This window comes from Acanthisitta chloris, unplaced genomic scaffold, assembly GCF_000695815.1.
Source record: "Acanthisitta chloris isolate BGI_N310 unplaced genomic scaffold, ASM69581v1 scaffold1198, whole genome shotgun sequence".
In the NCBI taxonomy this organism is placed as follows: domain Eukaryota; kingdom Metazoa; phylum Chordata; class Aves; order Passeriformes; family Acanthisittidae; genus Acanthisitta; species Acanthisitta chloris.
In genome coordinates, this window is record NW_008688469.1 from 81,885 (window position 1) to 91,251 (window position 9,367).

Here is a 9,367-nt window from a genome sequence, read left to right on the forward strand (position 1 = left end):
TATTTATACAGAACTGGTAATAGGCAATAATAACAGGCTTAATATCAAAATTTCCCTCATTTTTGGATTTTGGCTGCACTAAATAATCAAACATCTATGGAGCAGAGAAACCCAGAGGATCCCCATGTTTTGGCCTCCCAGCCAGGTTTGTCAGAGCACTCCTTCCTTCCCTTCCACTTTACTTCCCAGACCGAAGTACTTCTACTGATCCCCATCCTCATTCTTCAGAGCAGAGTCTTCAGCCTGATGGCACCACAGATAGCTTTTCTTCCTTCACTTTTGCTGCTCTGACATAGGGTTATTTTTAAAAAAACATGATATAGCATTTGTTACTTTTGAAAAAAATTATCTTTGCATAATTTTAGACACCTAATATGGGGAGAATTTTCACTCTTTGAGCTTGCAAAGACTGCACATATTAACAGACCAATAAAACATTATTTAATTAGTATCAATTCTAAATATTTGGGCTTACAATTCAGCAAATAATTCACAAAGACCTAACTATCTAGAGAGAAATCAAATGTATGCATACACTGAAAGGTAAAACAGCTTGTACAGTTTACTACTAAATAAAGTTTTATATACTTATATTGTGTAAAACAGAATCATCGCACTGTGATTAACAGCTTGACATAAAGTTAGAAGTTGTTTTTTTTAAGAAGGAAATGAATGGATTACTGGAATGATATAATTTAATCTGGAATGGTTTGAAGCGAAGTTTTGTGAAAACATGGCTGGAAAGACCTTGTGTCATATCAGATACCAAGTCTAGACTTAGTCATACATTATCACAGCTGAACTTCTGACTTGAAAAATAAAGCATTTTAAAAAAAATATAAAAAAAATCATGAAACTTGCAGTGTAAAAAGAAGTTACTGTTCTAAAACCTGAAGTAATATATTTTTAAAACATGGGATGAATCTACATTTGAGGTCAAATTTTGAAGCAAATTACTGAGCCTGAAATGACCAAAGATATTTAATATCTGTATTCATGGAATGGAATCACGTAAGTAACAAGGAGACACATTTTTGCTTAAGGCCATATTACAGTGCTATTCAAAAGGTGCACTGCACCCTTATTTTGTGCCAGTAAGAGAATTATTATTTTTGCATGATGACATTCAGTTTTTAATACAGAGGAAAAGATTCATCTCAATGTCAAAACGTAGTCATGTCAAATCTTTTCTGGAACAAAGTTCATAACTTGAAAGCTCAAAGGACAAATAAGCATATTTTCTGAAATTCATTTCTCTACAGACATAAGATATTCTAATACTAAGCAAGATTTTAACACTGAACTTATTAATAATAAGGCAAGATGATTAGCACATTTAAAGTCTAGTTTGAGTTACATGGGCCGTATGTTTAAATTCCTGTACAAAAGCCAGCAGCTACACACTAAGACTTCTCCAAACTAATTATGGTTTGCTATCAGTGTTGAGCAGAAGAGGTAGAAACAGTGGCAGCACCCTTAAGCTAAAACACCAGAAACAGCATTTGACTTCTCAGGATATATTTACATAGTATTTTGAAGCAACTCCTCGCTATACCTTGATCTGGAACTGCCATTAACTACTACAGTAGGAATACTTCTTAAGACAGACTGCTGTTTTTCTAATCTTGTCAAGTACACTTAATGGGACATTCTGAACACACATTTTGAGATAAAGCAGCTAGAACACAAGTTTGCCTTCATGTCTTTTGCAGCTGCAAAGGGAAGAATTGGTTGGTAAAGGCAAAAGTACACTAAGAAGCTGTAAAATACTCCTGTAAATAAATTGCAAGTTGATCTTTTGTGTATTATACACAGAATCACAGAAACATCAAGGTTGGAGGAGACCTCTAAGGCCATCAAGTCCAACCATTAACCTGACACTCTGCTGTAACCCCCAAACCATATCCTCCAGTGCCAGACCCAGAAACCTCTTAAAACACTTCTAGGGATGGTGACTCCACCATCCCTCTGGGCAAGTTATACACTCTATACATTTTTCATAATTACCTATCTATATAAAAGTAATTAAATGTGTGCCAGATTATATATGCATATAACTAAAAAATAATAGAAAACTAAGATATCGTGCAAATAGTTCAGCATAAAAGTATTATTTGCAGACCAGTTTCAGTTCCCTGTGGGAATAAGGTGATGCAGCTAATCCATTTAGGAGGCTCTCAAACAGTAACCTCAAGGGAAGTTTTAGTTGTGTTTTTTCTAGTATCTTACTTGAAGCTAACCTCAAGGTTTACTTGGCACTTTTTATTTCAATGAAGAGATAAAATGCCTAGCCAGAGTCTATGGGGGGAGGAACCAAGCAGGGACTAGAGAGAAATTATTTTACATTTCCTTGATCAGAGATACAATCGTGCTATAGAAGAAGGCACCTATGATTGATTATTCTGTTTATTAGGACTGCAAGCAGGCTAGATAAAAGGGAAATTAATTTGCGCATGCATCAGTTGAACTAAGCTTATTTAAACTGATTTAGTTGACAATAAAAACAATTCATGTTTCAGACATTTGGGATGTTTGCTAAATCACAATGTAGCTCACAGAGCAACCAAGAAAAAAGTGTTAACCATCTCAGATACAACAAAACTTACATACCCACTTTGTTTTATTACAACGCAGACACTGTTTTGGGGCATGCCTTCCCTGTTCATGTAAAAATTGTTCCTCTAACTTGAGCAATTAAACGTGTAAAAAAACTGAAGACATTTCTGTGGTCCACTCCCAGGCACAAAGAATCCACTAAAAATAATTACTGACTTTGTAAAATCTTAATGCTTTTCTCTACTTTTGGGTTTCCTCTGCCTGGTTCAGGTAAGTGATCATTACAGAAGTGCCCAAGTAGATTTGCACTGCTGCCCCTAACAACTCTCCAAAATCCAATAAGGAGTTTCTATAATATTTCATGCCAGAAAGTTATATGACATTTTCCTAGAGCTTCTTTCTTTGAAACCTAACATCTTCTCCCTGTATTGTCCCTAGACTGGTTAGAGACATTCTCCTCCAGAGAGGAAAGTCTCAGTGTTACTATGAGATGGAAAAGTGCTAAAGCATGTACCGTTTACATTACAAAATTTCTGGCTAGCAAAGGCCAGCTGCATGTTTCAGTAGGAAAATGTGAAAGAAATCCTGGACATCTGCCTGATCTTCAGTGTGTCAGAAAGCAAAAAGACTGATGATCAGTTATTGGCTATGTGTCTGGTGAAGAGTTGAGAGGTTCTGGCTTTCGGAACAGCAATTCGTGTGAATGGTGAAAAGGAGCCCTGTTTAGGGAATAAATATCATCTCACTGACAAGTAGCTACTTTTGGGATAAGGACAACCTAGGGCAGACAAAAAGCTTCTCATATCTGGGAGGTGTTAGAGCAACAGATGCAAGACAAACTCGACCCTACACATGGACATCTAGAGGAGAGGCTGAGAGGCTGTAAAGTCTTGTTTAGGAGATGCTTTGTATAGTTCTCACTAAATTGTTGGGGAGATCTCCACCAAGTGAAACATTAAAATCAGTATTTCTAACCTTTCAGGAAAAGAGAACCAGACCAAAAGAAACAGCAGTTGGTACTCTGTATTACTGGTGCCATTATTTCTCAAAATTAAGCCAACGTGCCAAGGTCTTGAAATCATATAGATAAGATGCTGGTAGATCCCAGGATATACTGTTTGCAATATGAGATAAAGCAAACCACCAAACCATATCAGAGAACTGGATGATCTGCTGAAGTCTGCACTTGTAAAACATGAAAAGAACTATGAAGGACATCCATCTGAGAGATGTAAGCTAGGAATACCATGTGGTCAGTAGTAACACATCAGGCACTCCCAAATTTTATTCCTACAATACTCCTTTAACTATCAAAAGGATAATGACACTCTGGGCCTGTGCATTCAATATGCCAACTTCATTGGCCCAGTAAACTAGAGAAAAATTTTGCATTTGGGAGAAAGTACAGGGATGAAAATGTGGAAGGACTCTCCCTACCCCACTGCCACCATGGACCAAATGTCACAATTTGCTGCAAAAAGGAATACAAACATGCTATGCAAAAAAAAACCCCAACCGACATATACTTTCTTTTCTGTAGTAAGAAAAAAATCATTCTGCAGATAAGGAGGCCATTGGTAACCAAAACAAATGCTAAAATACAACTTTAAATTAGCACACCCTAATAATTGGTGCTAAGAGTCTTAAAAGTGTTTGCGAGGGTATCATTTCTATGATGCTAATCTTCAATACATTTTGGACCACCAGAGACATTCAGTAAGACTGCTAGCATTTGCTGCCAGTTCTTCAGGATGGTAAGTGGCATGATCTCAGTAATTACAGAGCTCTCAGTAATTATTCATCTCAGGCACAATAAGCAGCAAACTAATAAAGGGCAAATTCACTGGGAAAATACATGAATAAAACTGATAGCAGTCAACACCATTTTATGGAAACTTGCTAAGTAAAAGAGAGCATTTGAGTTTGATTTAATCATCTGATAAAGTTACAAACTACTTCAAACAGAAGTTACTCCATAAATGAAACAAACAGACTTTTGAACAGAATTTACCTTACAGAAATTATTATCAGTATCATCAAATGTGATCAAGATACAGATATAAAAGAGTAGCTGTTAACAGGAAATCGTAATTGAAGAAGTGCTCTACATTACCCCAATAAAATCATCCAGTACTCGCTCAATGTTATCAAAGAACATCATCAAAGACACAAAACTAAATACTGTTGATAGGACTTAGGGCCCCAAAAATGTCAAACTGGTTGACAAAGGTAGCAGAGTGGTTATTCAGAGTAACACGGATTGCTTTGTATGATGGGGACAGTATATCTCAGCCAAGTGGACTTACGTAGCAAGGAAGAAAGAAACAATGCAGGCAACACTCAGGAAACAGTGCACAGAAACCAAGGAATTGTAAAATACATACAATCTTCATGGCACAGAAACAATTCAATACAAATGGCAATGAAACATCGCAAGGAAAGGAGTAATAAAACCCACACACTTTAAGTGATAAGACCAGAGATCCTCCTTTCGTTCACAGCATTAGCGGTACTGGAATAGTGAATGCAACTCTATAGTCCTTGTATTGTTTTCCAAAAGATGCCAAGGATCTTCTTTTTCTTAATGTTTTCACCCAAAAAAAAAAGGTAGAATTCTGTACTTTCTTAAATTGTTAACCAGAATGCCCCACATGCTCTACTGGCACAGCGAGGGATTTAGAAGCTCATGTGAAAAGAGCACAGCAGCAATTTGAAAAGGCTGCAGAGTACAATGAATGTCACATGAACACAGAAAGTCTCTGATGCATTGCAGGAGAATAAGAGAGCTCAGGCCTAACGTTAGACATTGGGCAGTGCTAACAGTGCAGGTACAATGGCAAGACAGATCTTACTGCTGATGTGTTTTGGGTTTCCTACCTGTGGTTTCCTACCACAGCAATTACTTAACACTTAAAGAATTGTACAGTACTTCTTTGTTTAGCTTCTTCAACCTGTAGCTTAAAAACAACCCTGAATAAATGTAGACATTTTGTCAAATGCCTCTATATGAGATAGATGGACTGCCACAGCCTTAGGTGACAGCACTGGGGGAAGTACACCACCATGTACATGCTCAGGAACTAACCACCTGGGTGGCTTCACCAGGGAGAACCTGAAAGGCAGTTGGGTGGGAAATGGCACATTGCAGGTAAGCTCTTATTTGGTGATTCCTTTTGCCTTACCTGGTCGTGAGACCCTCGAGCTGCTGAATGCTGCTCCTCGCAGGCTGCTGTCCAGAGTCTGGGGGTTTGAGTTACCATGGAGATCACTGCATCTGACAGCTGAGAGGGCTGCAATGAGAGACAGAGGTACGGTCAAGCCAGTGTCCATCAGCTCATCAAAACACAAGTGTTCAGCTTCTTTTGATCTGGCATTCACCAAGGCACTAGGCTCCCAAGTTAGAAGCTTTGGCAGAACCCTAAGGGGGAAAGACCCAATGCCCATCACAGAAAGCACTGGTGAGGGCAAGCCCCAGTGACACACAGCATTTGAGCACTTTGCAAAGCCATGCACTTTCTCAGGAACTTGGAAGAATCCTAACACACCCTGAGCTTGGCTCAACAGGTTTCAGCCTCTTTGGTCAAATATAACAACCACAAAAAATTCACCCAGAACCACTGCTGAGCACAGGCTCGAAATGCCAGTGTGCTGCCTCAGAACAGGGGGACACACACACAGAAGTGCTCCCTCAGACAGCTGCCAGTGGGAACTGATTGTGCATCTCTTCTGTGCCTGAAGTAGTAAGTAGGCAAAAGAAATCACCTTCTTAAATGTTTTGAGGAAAAGTCTAAAGGCAAACATTTATGAAAATCAAACACAAAAGACAACCTGGCATTCTTATGCCATAATAAACCTATTTGCAGAGTTTTCTGAGCATAATGAGTAAAAAGCCTCATTTCTTATTTCCTCTGCCATTTGACCACTACGTATCTCAACTAGTTTCCTACTTCTCCATTTCAACTGTAAGTCTTATGCTCAGTTTTTGTCTATATAATCTAATAATTAAATGCTGTAAAGTGAAATGAGATATTCACTAGCGACTTTTAAAATTAATTATCCTCCTCCACACAACCGTCTTGCATCTTTTTAAACTATTGTCCTGATTTTGTCTGGGATAGAGTTAATTTTCTTCCTAGTAAGTGTTACAGTGCTGTGTTTCAGATTCAGTATGAGCATAATATTAATAACACACTGATGTTTTGGTTGCTGCTGAGCAGTCCTTACCCTAGGTCAAGGACTTTTCAGTTTCCTATGCTCTGCCAGTGAGCAGGTGCACAAGAAGCAAAGAGGCAGCACGGCCAGGATAGATGACCTGAACAGGCCAAAGGGATATTCCATACATATAATGTCATGCTCAGCACATAAACCAGGGGGAGTTGGCTGGGAGGGGCTGATTGCTGCTTGGGGATGGGTTGGGCACAGGTCAGCAGGTGGTGAGCAATTGTATTGTACATCACTAGTCCTTTTTGGGTTTTATTGCTCTCTCTCATTTTGTCATCTCCCTTTTAATCATTATTATCTTTATTATAATTATAATTAGCATTATGTTTTACTTTATTTCACTTACTAAACTCTTCTTAACACATAGGTTTTATCTTTTTCCAATTCTACTCCCCATCCCACTGGGGTGACTAGGAGACATGAGCAAGTAGCTGTGTGGTACTCAGTTACCAGCTGGAGTTAAACCACAACAACTATACATTAAGTATCATTTTATGATACAATCAATTTAATAAATAACACATTTAAACATGTCATCAGGGGAAGCTTTCATAAATCCAGTTCTAATTCTCAGTCTGCAGTACCACAACATGTTCTCATTTACTTCACTGTGAGACAAATACACCACCTAACCAAATCTAAGTCTTCACTCCAGAAAGAGTTTCATCTTTTCTAATTGGAGGTGAATGACTATATGAGGGGCAAAAAATGCCTATTCAAGCATCACAAGGTATTAACAAGACATCAGCTAGAAGTCCATAGCTCTTCTGAGTTAGTCTACTGAATGCATATGAACCTTCATCGATGAGGCTACCGATATAAATACCTATGTAACTACCACATGGCATTCTGAGATGACTGTTCTCATCTCTCTGTACAATCTTTTCTTTTGAATTATAGAATCATGAAATGGTTTGGGTTTGAAGAGACCTTAAAGATCATCTAGTTCCAACCCCCCTGCCATGGGCAGGGACACCTCCCATTACACTAGGTTGCTCAAAGCTTCATCCAAACAGGCCTTGAACACTGCCAGGGTTGGGGCATCCACAACTTGTCTCCTATCTCATTTTTCTGTGGAGCATATTGTGTTTATGCAAAATCTAATATACTCAAGAAGCATAACTGTGTATAAATAAAAAAATCTGAAAATCCAAGCAGTAATTAGAGGATTTTTCTGTTACAACTTCTCCATGTCTTATGGGAAAACTGTTAAGAGTATTATTATATTAAAATTATCTCTATTCAACAGTCTGACATTATGCTATGCAAAAGTAACTAACACATACTAAGGCTGCTTTCATATCAAATACCAGGAAAGTAACTAGTCATCTGTGCTGAAAGCTTCTGCAAGATTCATGGAGTTTAGAGGACACTGCAGAATCCCAGATACTCGTACTGTAGCACTGTAGATAGAAGCATGGTTATTGAAGAAATTCTATTCATGCTTTCTGTTGTAATTACACTCATAAATTGGTTGGGCCATATTTTCATTTGTTCTGTTTACAAATCTTACAAAGTGGATCACTGGTGGTTTTTACCAGTGACAGGTTCACTTAAATGCTATTCATCTTCCCACACTGCTCCAGAGCAGACAGAAGGCAGCAGTGCAGGCAGTGCTGGTAACACAGGCTGGAAGAGCTAATCAAATCCTGTAAGACCAGCTCTGGTTACCTTGCCAGACAATTTTCTGGTTAAAAAAAAATAAAAATCATACTAGCCCTCTACTGAAAAAGCTAGAAGGAAGGGGAAACACACATTGGAGGTGAAAAGATATGATTTCTTTATGACTATTTTATTACCTACAAGCGTCAGTGACACTTAAAAGTTAAATAAATTTCCCTTATGACTGGATGAGAGCATGCATGATGCAATAACTGGTTGTGCTGCCAGAAGCCCCTACCCATAAGTTTTTACTCAACAACAAAAGAGTTTCTTCAAATCTGACTTCATACAGAAATAAGTACTAATGTGAGCTTTGGAATAAACAGTACGTAAAGGCAGAAAATGCTCTTTTAAATTTAGATTGGTAATATTAGCATTACAACCTATCACTACTTACAATAGGATAAGGCCTTCACACTTAGAAAGAAATTTAAAAAAAGACCCCACACCAGAGATCACAGAAGAGAGCTGCAAAACTGATTAGAACACCAGACAAAACACTTTAATATTACATATCTGGAGAGTTTAACTTGTATAGTTTATTACCAAAATGAAAGAAAAAAAAAAAGATGACCTAATTACAGCATCCAAGTACTTTCATGGGGATAATACACTAAGTACAAACTGGCTTGTTAATCTAGTAAAGAAGTGTATGCATAAAACAAATCAGCATCTGGAAGCTGACACCAAATTCAAATGAGAAATAAAGCACATGCTTTTCATTACCTGCAACTAACCATTAGCAGAGCTATTCAAAGGAGAATGAAGAGATTCTCCATTTATTGATAGCTTTAATAGCACTTTTCTAGCTGAATTTTTGTGAAAATGCAAGATATCCTCCAGTCACATATAAGTTACTGTGTTTCATACAGACAGACAAAGTTCTCCATACAGAGAAAGAGAGATGAGGAGATGTAGTCACTCTTTC

The 9,367-nt window shown here is 37.9% G+C and overlaps 1 protein-coding gene across 1 annotated transcript in view; it reads right to left on the reverse strand.

The window, feature by feature from the left end:
* The window catches only part of LOC103808238 (F-box-like/WD repeat-containing protein TBL1X), an 81,431-nt gene extending 75,579 nt beyond the window's left edge, over positions 1-5,852 (reverse strand). The window contains exon 1 of the mRNA XM_009081008.1: positions 5,739-5,852. The gene's annotated coding sequence lies outside the window, so the exon portion shown is untranslated. The remainder of the gene's footprint in view (positions 1-5,738) is intronic.
* Positions 5,853-9,367: the final 3,515 nt, after the last annotated feature.